Source organism: Scyliorhinus canicula, chromosome 19, assembly GCF_902713615.1.
Source record: "Scyliorhinus canicula chromosome 19, sScyCan1.1, whole genome shotgun sequence".
NCBI lineage: Eukaryota > Metazoa > Chordata > Chondrichthyes > Carcharhiniformes > Scyliorhinidae > Scyliorhinus > Scyliorhinus canicula.
Window position 1 is genome coordinate 14,738,835 of NC_052164.1, and position 12,386 is coordinate 14,751,220.

At 50.3% G+C, this 12,386-nt stretch overlaps 1 protein-coding gene across 3 annotated transcripts in view; it reads left to right on the forward strand.

Annotated features, from left to right (window-relative positions):
- Positions 1 to 12,386, forward strand: part of LOC119954232 (thyroid hormone receptor alpha) — a 403,063-nt gene that overhangs the window by 128,477 nt on the left and 262,200 nt on the right. For 2 of the 3 annotated variants that reach the window (XM_038779296.1, XM_038779295.1), the window contains exon 2: positions 9,531 to 9,593. The exons of the other annotated variant lie outside the window; for it this stretch is intronic. The gene's annotated coding sequence lies outside the window, so the exon portion shown is untranslated. The remainder of the gene's footprint in view (positions 1 to 9,530; positions 9,594 to 12,386) is intronic. 3 annotated transcript variants of the gene reach the window in all.

Consider the following 12,386-nt stretch of genomic DNA (forward strand, 5'->3'; position numbering starts at 1 on the left):
AGTAACAAAACTTGAGAAAAAATTTGAATAGATTGTTCGAAACTTAAATTCACTCCAAGAAAACTATGAAGTAACTTTTATGAAGACACGGGAAGTCCACGCTGAGTTGTAACAAAAGAAACACAGGTTTATTTACAAGGTTTAAGGTACCCTGCTCCCACTGGTACCCAAACAGGTCTGAGAAGGCCGGTTTCGAACTGGCTGACCTTATGTACAATATTAATTGAGCTTCCTCCTCCGCCCCCTTAGCGGGGAAGCCCATATTCCACGCCCCTATTTGGGCGGCATGGTAGCATAGTGGTTAGCACAGTTGGTTCACAGCTCCAGGGTCCCAGGTTCGATTCCCGGCTGGGTCACTGTCTGTGCGGAGTCTGTACGTTCTTCCCATGTCTGCGTGGGTTTTCTACGGGTGCTCCGGTTTCCTCCCACAGTCCCAAGATGTGCAGGTTAGGTGGATTGGCCATGATAAATTGCCCTTCGTGTCCAAAAAGGTGAGATGGGGTTACTGGGTTACGGGGATAGGGTGGAGGTGTAGATTGAGGTAGGGTGATTTTTCCATGGGCCGTGCAGACTCGATGGGCTGAATAGCCTCCTTCTGCACTATAAATTCTATGATCCACAAGAGACACGGGGAATACAATCGTTCCCACCCCCTAAGTCCCGTGTGGGTGCAGGTTATGACAGCAGTGATAACCTCAGTTTTTCCAGGGATTTGAAGGCCAACCTAATGCAGGTATTGAACATTGCTGGCAAACCAGGGCAGTAGGAGGAGTTTAATGCTTTGACAAAGGGTCATCTGGACTCAAAACGTTAGCTCTTTTCTATCCCTTCAGACGCAGCCAGACCTGCTGAGACTTTCCAGCATTTTCTCCTTGGGAGTTTAATGGTGTGATGAGACCATCAATTCAGTGGTTTTAATCGTCTTACAACAGAGCCTGCCTGTAACGCGATGAACTCTAAATGAACTGGCAGGCAGGCTCACAACAGCAACCTTTATACTTCCGGTTAGGGGGAGGAACCATGGGCGGAGCCATGGGCGAAGCCAAGGGTGGAGCCCAGTACGAGCTCCTCATCTCCCCCTATGGGTAGAGTCGCGCAAATACACATGCAATACAGTGTGGATTATTACTGTTTATAATTCGCCACATGGTGCCCTGGCGAAAGCCCCAACTACCTGCTATCATTTAAATGTAGGAGGGTCAGGAACACTGGTTCAACCTGACCACACTCAGCTTCTCTTATATGTTCCTTTACGGAATGTGAGCATTGCTCGCTCAGCCAACATTTGTTACTTATCTCTAATTTCCCTTGAGAAGGTGGGGGTGAATTCTCTTGACTGTTGCAGCCACTGTGGTGTATGTGCTGCTGGGGAAGATGTTCTAAGAGTTTGACCCAGCGACAGTAATTGAAGAATAACATAGTTCCAAGTCAGCATGGTGTGTGGCTGGGTGGGGAACTAGCAGGTGGTGGTGTTCTCATGTATCTGCTGCCCTTGTTCTTCTAGGGGATAGAGGTCATCGAATCTACAGTGCAGAAGGAGGCCATTCAGCCCATCAAGACTGCACTGGCCCTTGGAACGAGCAGCCTATTTAAGCCCACACCTCCACCCTATCCCCATTACCCCACATATCATTTTTGGACACTAAGGGTAATTTAGAATGGCCAATCCACCATACCTGCACATCTTTGGTATGTGGGAGGAAACCGGAGCACCCAGAGGAAACCCACACAGACACGCGCCAACACCACACAGACATTGACCCAAGCCAGGAATTGAACCTGGGATCCTGGAGCTGTGAAGCAACTGTGCTAACCACTGTGCTACCGTGCTGCCCAGTAGGTCGCAGGTTTGGAAGTTACAGTTGAAGAAGCCTTGGTGAGTTGCTGCAGTGCATCTGGTCCACACGGCTGCTACTGGGTGTCACTGTTGGAAGCAATGAAAGCTTAAAGTGATGGATGGGGTGCCAATCAAGTGGGTGGCTTCTTCCTCGATGGTATGGAGTTTCCTGAGCATTGGTGGAGCCGCACTCATCCAGGTAATGGGAGTGTATTCCATCACACCCCTGGCTTGTGTCTTATAGATTGTGCCCAGGCTTTGTGGAGTCAGGTACTCACTGCCGAATTCCCAGCCTCTGACCTGCTCTGGAAGCCACTGTATTTAGATATGACTGGTCTAGTTCAGTTTCTGGTCAATCGCAACCCTCAGGATGTTTGAAATGAAATGAAATAAAAATCGTTTATTGTCACGAATAGGCTTCAATGAAGTTACTGTGGAAAGCCCCTAGTCACCACATTCCGGTGCCTGTTCGGGGAGGCTGGTACGGGAATTGAACCCGTGCTGCTGGCCTGCCTTGGTCTGCTTTCAAAGCCAGCGATTTAGCCCAGTGCTAAACAGCCCCTATGATTATATTTATGGCGGATGTTAAGATGGAAGAGGATATAATGGTATGTTTCTGGAATTTTGGCTGCCGTTGGGTTTCATTTTCCTCTGTTCGCATTGATGGCTCCATGGAGGAAAGTCCAGACCTTATATAAAGAAGGTCTTCTGCGGGATTCTCCGTTGGCCAACGGCGAAAACGTGATTGGGCGGAGAATAGGCTCCAATGCTAAAGTTGCGGCAGGTGCCGATTTGACGCCAAATCGCTATTCTCCGCCTCGACAGCGGCGTCAATGCATTCCGGAACGCACATACAGTAAACACCGTTTGCATATAATTAGCGGGACCGACCTGGTATTCTCCGGGACCTCGGCAATTCTCCCCCTCCGATGAGCCGAGTTCCCGATGGCGCGGATCACTTGTGCTTTTAAAAGTTGTGAAACTGGCGTCGTGGCTGCTGAGGGAGAGAGAGGGGGTCCGGAGGGGGTCCGGAGGGGGTCCGGAAAGTGGCCAACATCGCCATGGTTTGCTGACAGTTGTGCCGTTGGCCGGGGAGTTGGCTTCTTCCAGGGATGGGGGGGGGGGGGGGGGGGGGGGGGGGATGTGGGAGTAGTGGGTGGCCAGGAGGTGGGCTGTGGGGTCGGGGTGAACGAACACGGAATACCATTGCCGCAGCCGGAATGGCATCCATGAAGCTGCACACACCGCTAACAGCCCACTGAGAATTTAGGGCCACAGGTCGTATAAGTCCCCCCCCCCCCCCCCCAGGTCACCCTTTAGATGCCCTCTGGCCCCAACCGTCCCATCAGCGGGATGGGCTCCAGAACAACCAGTGCCATCTTGTTGGCTGGGATGGTGTGTGTGGGGAGTGAAGTGTGTGTATGCGGCTGCAGCTTGTCAGCCTCCTGAGTGTCAATCACAAACCCGTTTCTCATTGGAATCAATTCTGTTCCACGTGGCGCCGCTGCTAATCACTCCACAGAGGCTGAATCGATCCAGGTTCGGAACCAGTTTTGCTTTCATGAAAGTCCACGAATTCTGCGAGGGCGTCAATGCTTTGGGCTGGATTCTCCGATTTCATGTCTAGTCTTATGACCAAAATGTTGGCACCGCCCCCTCACCATTGCTCCGCCCAATGGGTGGCTAACAGCCGCGCCACATAAAGCCCCTGCTTTACCTGCGGATACAGACCGAGAATTGCCTGGCCTGTGGCCGCGCATGCTCATGGCGGCGGTCTGTGGCAGTCGTGCCTGCCAGAAAGAGCCCCCCTGCAACCCCCCCCTTGCCAGCCTCGACCATCCCCCACCAGTCCCTCCAGCCCTCGCCAAAGCCCCCCCCTCTCACACCGGCCAGCCAAACGGTTCCCCCCACCGACTGTGGCGGCGCTCTACACAGTCCACCGCCGCCACGCACATTTACTGAAAACTGAGAAAACGTGTGCCCCAAGCCGTCAGGAAGTCGGCCCCTCGGGGGCAGATCATCGGAGGAGGGCCTTCAGGTGACGTCCTGAAGCCGTCCCAACGGCTTGTTGCATACTCACCGATGACGTGTTTTGGAGGGGCGGAGCATCTGAAAAACGCCGCCAGCCCTGATTTCGGTGTCAATCGGAGAATCCAGCCTTCCTCTCAGAAACGGAGAATGCCGCCTATCGATAATTGGGGTTCCTGTCAAACATCTCCCAGTACAAGTCTATGAGAATATGGAAGAGAATTTTTTTTGAAATGTCTGGGACCTAAATTCCTTTACTGTCTAAAACCAGATGAATCATAGAATTTACAGTGCAGAAGGAGGCCATTTGGCCCATCAAGTCTGCACCGACCCTTGGAAAGAGCACCCCACCCAAGGCTATCCCTCCACCCTATCCCTGTAACCCAGTAATCCCACCTAATCTTTTTTGGATACTAAGCGGCAGTTTAGTATGGCCAATCCACCTCACCTGCACATCTTTGGGCTGTGGGAGGAAACCAGAGCACTCGGAGGAAACCCATGCGGACAAGGGGAGAACATGCAGACTCCCCGCAGATAATGACCCAAGCCGGGAATCGAACCTGGGACTCTGGAGCTGTGAAACAAATGTGCTAACCACTGTGCTGCCGTGCTGCATTATAACAGTGGGTGTTTGTAAATTCACATTTGAAGAGTGACAGCTTGCCAGAAAGATGGGACCGAAGGACTGAACTGGAATATAGTAAGGCAGCTGTAAGAACCTTCTTAACTCACATGACAAACTTCACATGCCATGATTCACACATGTGGAAAACCCACACTCAGCAGGGTCAATTGCACTCAATACTGAGTTCAAACAGACCCTGTTTCACTCGAGCAAGGTCCTTAACCAGCAGTATGGGAATAATCCTTACAGTAGGTCATAAATGCTTTTCCAAGGTGGATAAGATCTGTAAATTGTCATGTGATTATTTAAATGAGAAGCCCGTTCAAGATTGGAAAAGGCCTGCCTGTATCAGTGAGAGGTAAAAGAAACCTTAAGTCATCAAGTGAGTTCAATAAAAACAAGATTTACTATCTTTTAAAAAAATAATCCTTATTGTCACAAGTAGGCTTACATTAACACTGCAATGAAGTTACTGTGAAAAGCCCCTCGTTGCCACATTCCAGCGCCAGTTCGGGTACACGGAGAGAGAATTCAGAATGTCCAAATTACCTAACAAGCACGTCTTTCAGGACTTGTGGGAGGAAACCGGAGGACCCGGAGGAAACAGACGCAGACACGGGGAGAATGTGCAGACTCCGCACAGACAGTAAACTGGCCCTTTCAACTGCCGTAAAAAAGTCTATTCTAGTAGTTACAATAGCCATTTGTTGACATGACCCTAAGGGATATCATGAAGTTATTACTAATGTTATCGTTATCACAGTAGGTGTTTGTAAATCCACATTTGATTGGCAGCTCAAAAAGATTATTAAAGGATTTACTGTCTTTATGTGGGATTATGAGTATCATTATTATTAAAGGATGAAGTCATTGAGGGTATTTAAATATAATGAATTGGTTCTCATGAATGGAAGCGCTTTTTGAATATAGTGAAGGCTGTAATAGATATTTAGAACTCTGTTTACTTTCATCTCGAAATGGCTGTTGAGGTCTGTCCATGATGGCAGCTGGGAGGGTTGGCATGGAGAATATAACGGCACAGTATGATGGGCAGGTTGGCATGAATGGGCATGAGTTAGCATTGGGGCTATAAGGCGTCATGGGTGTGGGCAGGGGCATTGGTTGGCATGAGTTGGCATGCATGGGAAGTGTGTGGGGGAAGGTAGAGGTGAGCGCCTCCGATGCCAGCTAGGTACTTTGGCACCGCCAGCCTGCAAATTTGGCACTGCCAGGGTACCTGGGTGGCAGGAAATTAAGCTCACCGTGGCCTCGGTGGTGTGCTCCTGGCAGAGGCCTCCCAGAAAAACAAAGTCCCATTTAATAGCGGAGTCGTTCTCGCCGCTGCAGGTGCTGAGAAACAGCCCACTATTTGCACCCAAGATGGGACTTTGTTTTTCATTAAATCACACTCAATATCAGCTACAGGAGGTATTATCAGGTACTCAATGCAATTAACATAGAACAACAATTTGCATTTATTAGCCATTTTTGGCATTGAAATATGTCTTCAGGCTTTTCAAAGGAATTTTATAAGACCAAAATTGGCACCAAGCCAGGGGAGATATTACACAAGGTGCCTATAAGCTTGATCAAAGAGATAGATTTTAAGAAGCAGCTTAAAGTAGGAACATGTACTTCATTGAACACCAGGGGCGGGGTTCTGCGGGAATCGGCGAGGCAGGCAACTTTGGCACCGAGGAGTGGCGTGAACCACTCCGACGTCGGGCCACCCCAAAGGTGCGGAATCCTCCGCACCTTCAGGGGCTGGGCCAGCGCTGATGTGGTTTGCGCCACGCCGGCCGGCGGGGAAGGGCCGGCACGAGTTGGCGCATACGCGGGAGCGCCAGTGTATGCTGCCGTCATCCCATCGCATGCTCAGGGGGGGGGTTCATCTCCGCGTCGGCCATGGCGGAACACCACAACGGCCGATGCGGAATAGAGTGCCCCTATTGAACAGGCCCACCTGCGGATGGGTGGGCCCCGATTGCGGGCCAGGCCACCGTGGGGGCACCTCCCAGGGCCAGATCCCCCCGCGCCCCCCCCCACCCCCGAGGACCCCGGACCGCGCAGCTAGGTCCCGCCCGTAAGTACCTCCCTTAATTTATACCCGCGGGACCGGCCAAAAATAGGCGGCTACTCGGGCCGGAGAATCGTCGGGGCGGGGGGGGTGGCGCTGCGAGTGGTTGCCGACTGGCGCGGTGGGATACCCCCCCCGCCAAATCCCCGGCGCCGGAGAATTCGGCAGCCGGCGGGGACGGGATTCACGCCGCCCCTTGTTCCCTTGTTACAACAAAATAAAGATTATGGGCGGGATTCCTTGATTACCGAAATCCAGCGGAATGGCTTTTTTTTAACGCCGAAATCGGGGGTGGCAGCTTTTTTCTGATGATCTACTCCCCTCAAAAAACGCTGTACTCAAGGAGTCATCAGGATGGCTTCAGGACATCACCTTAGGCCCTTCCCACATGCTCTGCCCCCGATGGACCGACCTTCCTGCGACGTCAGTCGCGTGTCCTCTCACTTTTCGTCAACCTCACGTGGCGGCTGCGGACTGGGGGGGGGGGGGGGGGGGGGAGCCGTTCCGCTGGCAGGGGTGGCGAGAGGGTTACAGGGGTGCAGTTTATGGCAGGCAGGGTCTGCGCGGCCACGGACCCGGCCAATCTGCGTCCGTATTGGCAGGTAAAGCGCGGCTGTTAACCCCCCACTGGCGGAGCATCGGTGCAGGGGCGCCACCAACCTTTTGGTCATAAGACCAGACGGATCCTGTGGACATAGCCACAGGATCGGAGAATCCAGCCAAATGCAAACAAAATGCATTGCATCAGTACAAAGACATTTTTACATTGAAACACTGCATAGTCTCGCTTTAATACGCAGATTCCCAAGGTATTGGGATCTTTCTCCTTCATCTTGGAAACCTTGGGCGAGCACCGTTCAGTACTGGGCTCCACATAAGGGGACTAGACGGAACGGCACTCAGGGGGGTATCCCAGGGGATCAGAGGCCCCCAGTGCATGCCCTTTGGGCAGGGAGGTACCCTGGCACTGCTGATGCCTCCCGGGCACCCTGGCAGTGCAACCTGGGTGCCAGTCTGGCACTGCCAAGTTGCCTGGGTGGCACTGCCAGGGGGCCAGACTGGCGGTGCCAAGCTGCCATTTTCTGCACGTGGGCGATCGGACTGGGGGAGACTCCAGCAGATGTTGGAGGGAGTGCGGGGGAGGGTGGGCCGGGGACCCGAGGGTGTGTTGGGGCTTGGGGGGACCGAAGGTTACGTCAGGGGCTCCAGCGATCGGGACACCACTTTAAAATGTCCCCGATCTCTCGCTACACTGAGGAGTTCCAGCGAGCGGAGCTCCTCAGTACAGGAAATGGGGCTATGTGCGGCCTCAGCTGCACGTTCCCAGCTGAGTCTCCTTATCGAACGTGAGTGCCGTTTTATAGCGTTGCGTTTCTCGGCGCTGCAAACAACGGGGTAACACGTGGCTGAGCACGCTCGCTACGAGACTCTGTTCCCATTTAGGTAAATCCCGCTGATATTATGAATTTCCACTTCACAATTCAAACCTTTCATTCTCTTTGCATAGTTACACTCTGCAGATATGTGTTCTGGACTGATTGTATACATAAACCAGCAACATTTGCCTTGAGTCTCATGTCGCTATGAGTTGCGAAATTGAGAGACGTAAATGAGTGTTAAAGCTGGGCTGACCCTCCAGTGCATTCTGTCACATCACTAAAAATAATCAATGTTCTCGTCATTGTCACGTTGCTGGGCCCTTCATGTGTGCAAATTGACAGCTGTGTTTCTGACGTTTTGCAATAGTCATTGTACATAAACAATATCTTATTGGCTGTAAAGTCTATTGGGATATCCTTGAGGTGGAGAAAGATGCGAATGGCCAAGCTATTTCGGATGGTGGGTTGTCCCACCCACCATCCGCTGAGCCGTGGAGAACACACCCCCAACCAGGAGGAAGCCTCCCGACAGCAACAATTGCTGCAGTGGACAAAAGGGCACGTCCTGGGAGCGTACGGAAATATGAGAATTCGGCGGGGCGGGGGGCGGGGGGGGGGCAATCTAAGTTAGGAGGAGGCATCTACAAGCCACCCAAGGATGAAGTCTGATTATTTTTGGGCTTGCTCCACACCGGGGAAATCCTCTCGCCAGCCTGAAAGGTGAGGCGGGATGAGAAACAGCCCTTAAGTGGTCAATGGTTGGCCTCTCAAGAGCCCCAATTGGAGTACGGTTGGTTGGCCAGTCGAAGGCCTCACCTGCCCCAGTGTAAAATCATTGAGAGTGCATAGCTGGTGGCAACACAGCGGGAAGCCCATTTGTTTTACTTCACACTTCCCTCTGCCTAAAAGATCACCGGCGGAGTGTGAAATTCAGCTCGAAATCTTTCTTTATGTTGTGAATTTTCTGCCAACTTTTGGGCCTTGAAAGTGTACTGACGTCACAATGTCTTGCGTTGTTAGCGCAAAGTTACCCTCTGCAAGCTTTACCCTCCATAAATAAAATCCATACTCATTAAAATATCATTAAATATCAATATCATTAAAAAGAAGCCTTTCTTCAACGTATTAATTTGAACAAAGTTAAGAAGTTGTATTTATTTTTATTATACCTTGAAAGTTATCAATGAAGGCCAAATTCAAAGACTTTAGTCCCCTCTAATACTGTAAATTGCTTTTCATTCTGAATATTGGCCCTGGTGCACCCTTACACCAATTGAGGGATTGGATATTGGGTGGGCTTTCTGGGTCAAGGGTCAGGCTGATATTGTTTTCATGCAATGTCTGTTGTAAGTTGACTCCTTCCCTCTTTACAAAGGTTCAGTTTGCCGCTGTGCTAGAGGGACACAGAGAGAAAAGTCGGAGAAAATGTTCTTTCCCCGCAGAGGGAAAGTGAGACATACCTTTTGAATAAGAGAATTGCTCGTTACTAGGCAACATGTTTTGTGGAATCATAAATATCAATGTGTGCAGGGACAGATCCATGTATGAATGAGATTTTAAACTCTGTCCATTATTTTATTGCAGGAAGGTGCTTCTCCGAAAAGGAGAGGGAAAAACTCGGGATATCAGAAGGACTGCTGCTGGCAGGTATGTTTGTGTTTTGTATGCGGTCTGATATTGTTCCCCCAGAAAAGCATGGAGTGAGAAAGGGCAATTCAGAAATCAAGCCTACACTTTTCAAGGAATGTTTACCACCCATTCTATCCTAGCTGCCCCTTAGCCCATACAGTCTAGTGAGCAGTGTTCTGCAGGAAAATTGTCAATGAGTTGTTGCCATTTTGCATGCTAAACACTGTGGGTTTTAACGCAAAGGATTTCAATTGAGTTCAGCTTCCCCTACTGTGATTCGGGACTTCCAAAGTCATTGATTTGTTGAGAATGTCCTGGGATAATTGCACCCTGTCTCGGTGTCACATCGGTGATCCACTGGCTTTGCTTTGATATGTAAGCAGGGCGACGTTTTGTAAAAAGGAATGGCGGAATATATTGCCGGTGCCAACAACAGGGTGGCGAGACCTTGTGACACCCTACGCAACCTACCTCGGTGGAAATGGGGACTTTATAATGTTGCGTCTCCATTTTCCACTCCAATCCCGTCTATTATCGATTTTAACACTGCTGGTTTGATGAGAGATGAGTCCCTTTTCGTGCTCAGGCACTGTCCTGAGAAAGGGGGGTTCAGTGGCGTCAAAGATCCTGTTTGCATCTTAACCAGGGAAAACTCAGGTAGATCACCTTGGTATCATTGAAAATATTTGAATTCCTAATTAAGTGGGCAATGATATCTTAGTTTGTGATGCAAATATACAAGGAAGAAATTGATGAAATATTAAAAAAGAATTGATGTTTAAAACAAGATTAAAATAGAGGTGCTGCCGATCGTCCTACTCATGCCTTGCGTAATGGAGATACGATATGGGCGGGATCAAAGGGCACGAGTCCAATATTGTCAAAGGTAAAAGTGTAAATAACTGTGAGTGATATCGCTGGAGGTTGATGAACAAAGTTTGATCAGGATAGATGGAGTAGGCGGGTGCAATGTGACTTAGTTTAATGTGCGCAACCACAAAGGCGAACCTTGCTTTAAGACATGTAAGACTTCGTCGTGAAACGTTCAACATTCAAGATAATTAGGCTACTCTGGGATAGGAGCACAAAGAAGAAAATGTGCCCAGTTTAGTAAGGTGAGGGACCAAGGTTCATAATGCACTGCCCACCAAGGTTGAACATGGTGAAAGACGAGACGAGGTGGCGGTGATTAAATGACCCCAGGCTAAGCTTCGAAACAAACCTTTTCTCGAAGGCTTATTATAAAGCAGCTTTCTGTCTGAGGGTCAGGTGCCTGCGCTGCTTTTTGACCGGAGAACTGTGTTGGTACAGAGGACACCAACTCCCCTCTTTCCATACCCTCTTCTGCCCCACCACCCCCCTCAGCTCCCGAATGAAGATTTGAAAGAAACAAGGGTCATTAATGTAATGTATTTCAAAGAAGGCCACATGAGGCAAATTAATTCTGAGTGGCCGCGTCCTTTTCTGGGAATTTTGCTTGTACGAGGAGTGCATTAAGAAGGCAAAGCTTTATTAATTAGGAAAATAATAGAGTGCATTTTAAGTTGGTGTCACTGGATATGGTGATTTATTGGTTCCTGGGCAATCAGATGGCACTGTGAGGAGCCGGACTTAATTTGCTTGACCAACATATTCGCATGTGTTGTGTTCTGCAATGGATTTTGGATAATTCACTTATTTTTCTTGAGATTACAGAGCCACCTGTTGCATCATGCTGCTTCTATTAGACCTTAAAGCTCCTGTACTCCCGACTTACATTTCTGGGGCATTAAATTGAGTGTTGCCCACTGGTTTCTCTGTTTATCAAAGTACATTAAGCCTTATTGCTTTCAGTCAGCTTGTTTCTCCTGTCTCGCAAAGTGAGACGGTGGCTGATGGTTAGGGCCCCTCTGCCTCATGTATGAACATATTCATGGCATTGCAGTGTGAGCACTCGGGGCACACGCCGGCCACATTGATGTTCTGTCCGCGGTATGCAGTGTGTAACGTGCCGCGCAGCAAATGCTCACTGGACAACGCCAGGGCTTTGAGAATCTTTGTGGAACAGATGACAAGGTCTCTCACTCCTCTCTGGCCTTCACACAGAATCAGCATTCACTCATAAAGATGCCCATTTGCAGTGAGTGTCCAGGAGTTGCTAGGCAGCTGTGGGAGGAATGACGATCTTTTTTCCATCCTTTTAAACGAGGGAAGTCGGGGCTCGAAAGGAAGCTTTGTGGTGAGTGGTTCTGTGAAAGAAAAATGTTCTGGCACCAGGGGTTGCTGGAGTGGCTTTGTGTCTTGCTAGATTCCCTGATGGAGAATTTGCAATTGCGATGTTCTCTCCAGTTTGAGGGGGAAGGAATGAAGGCACATCCAGCAGCTGATGTTGCACCACAGGAAGTCTGTGCCCATCGCTGTCGCCGATCACTGTCGCCGTTCCCACCTCATGCACAGGTAGATGCCAACATTCCTCGACTGGTACCAGGGAGGGTTTCCCGAAAAAGTAAGATTACCCAGGAAATAAATAAACCTCTGTTGCAGACGGCAGTATCGAAATTGGCGATCGGACGTGTGGTCGGGACTGCGTCCAGCGCCGCCACACTCATGCACGGATCCACGCCACTGGCCGGGTGTGGGGGATTTGGGGGGGGGGGGGGGGGGGGGGGTGTGGCCAGGGGTCTTATATTTGGCGGGTTGGGTCCATGCACGGCTGGCGCCATGTTGTACGGCACGATCGCTGCAGGTCATCGCCTTGCACGTGTACGGCCAGGGACCCGGTCGTTTTTGGCACGGGAGCCCAGTGTTTGGCCGAGCTCCGCTGCTAGCCCC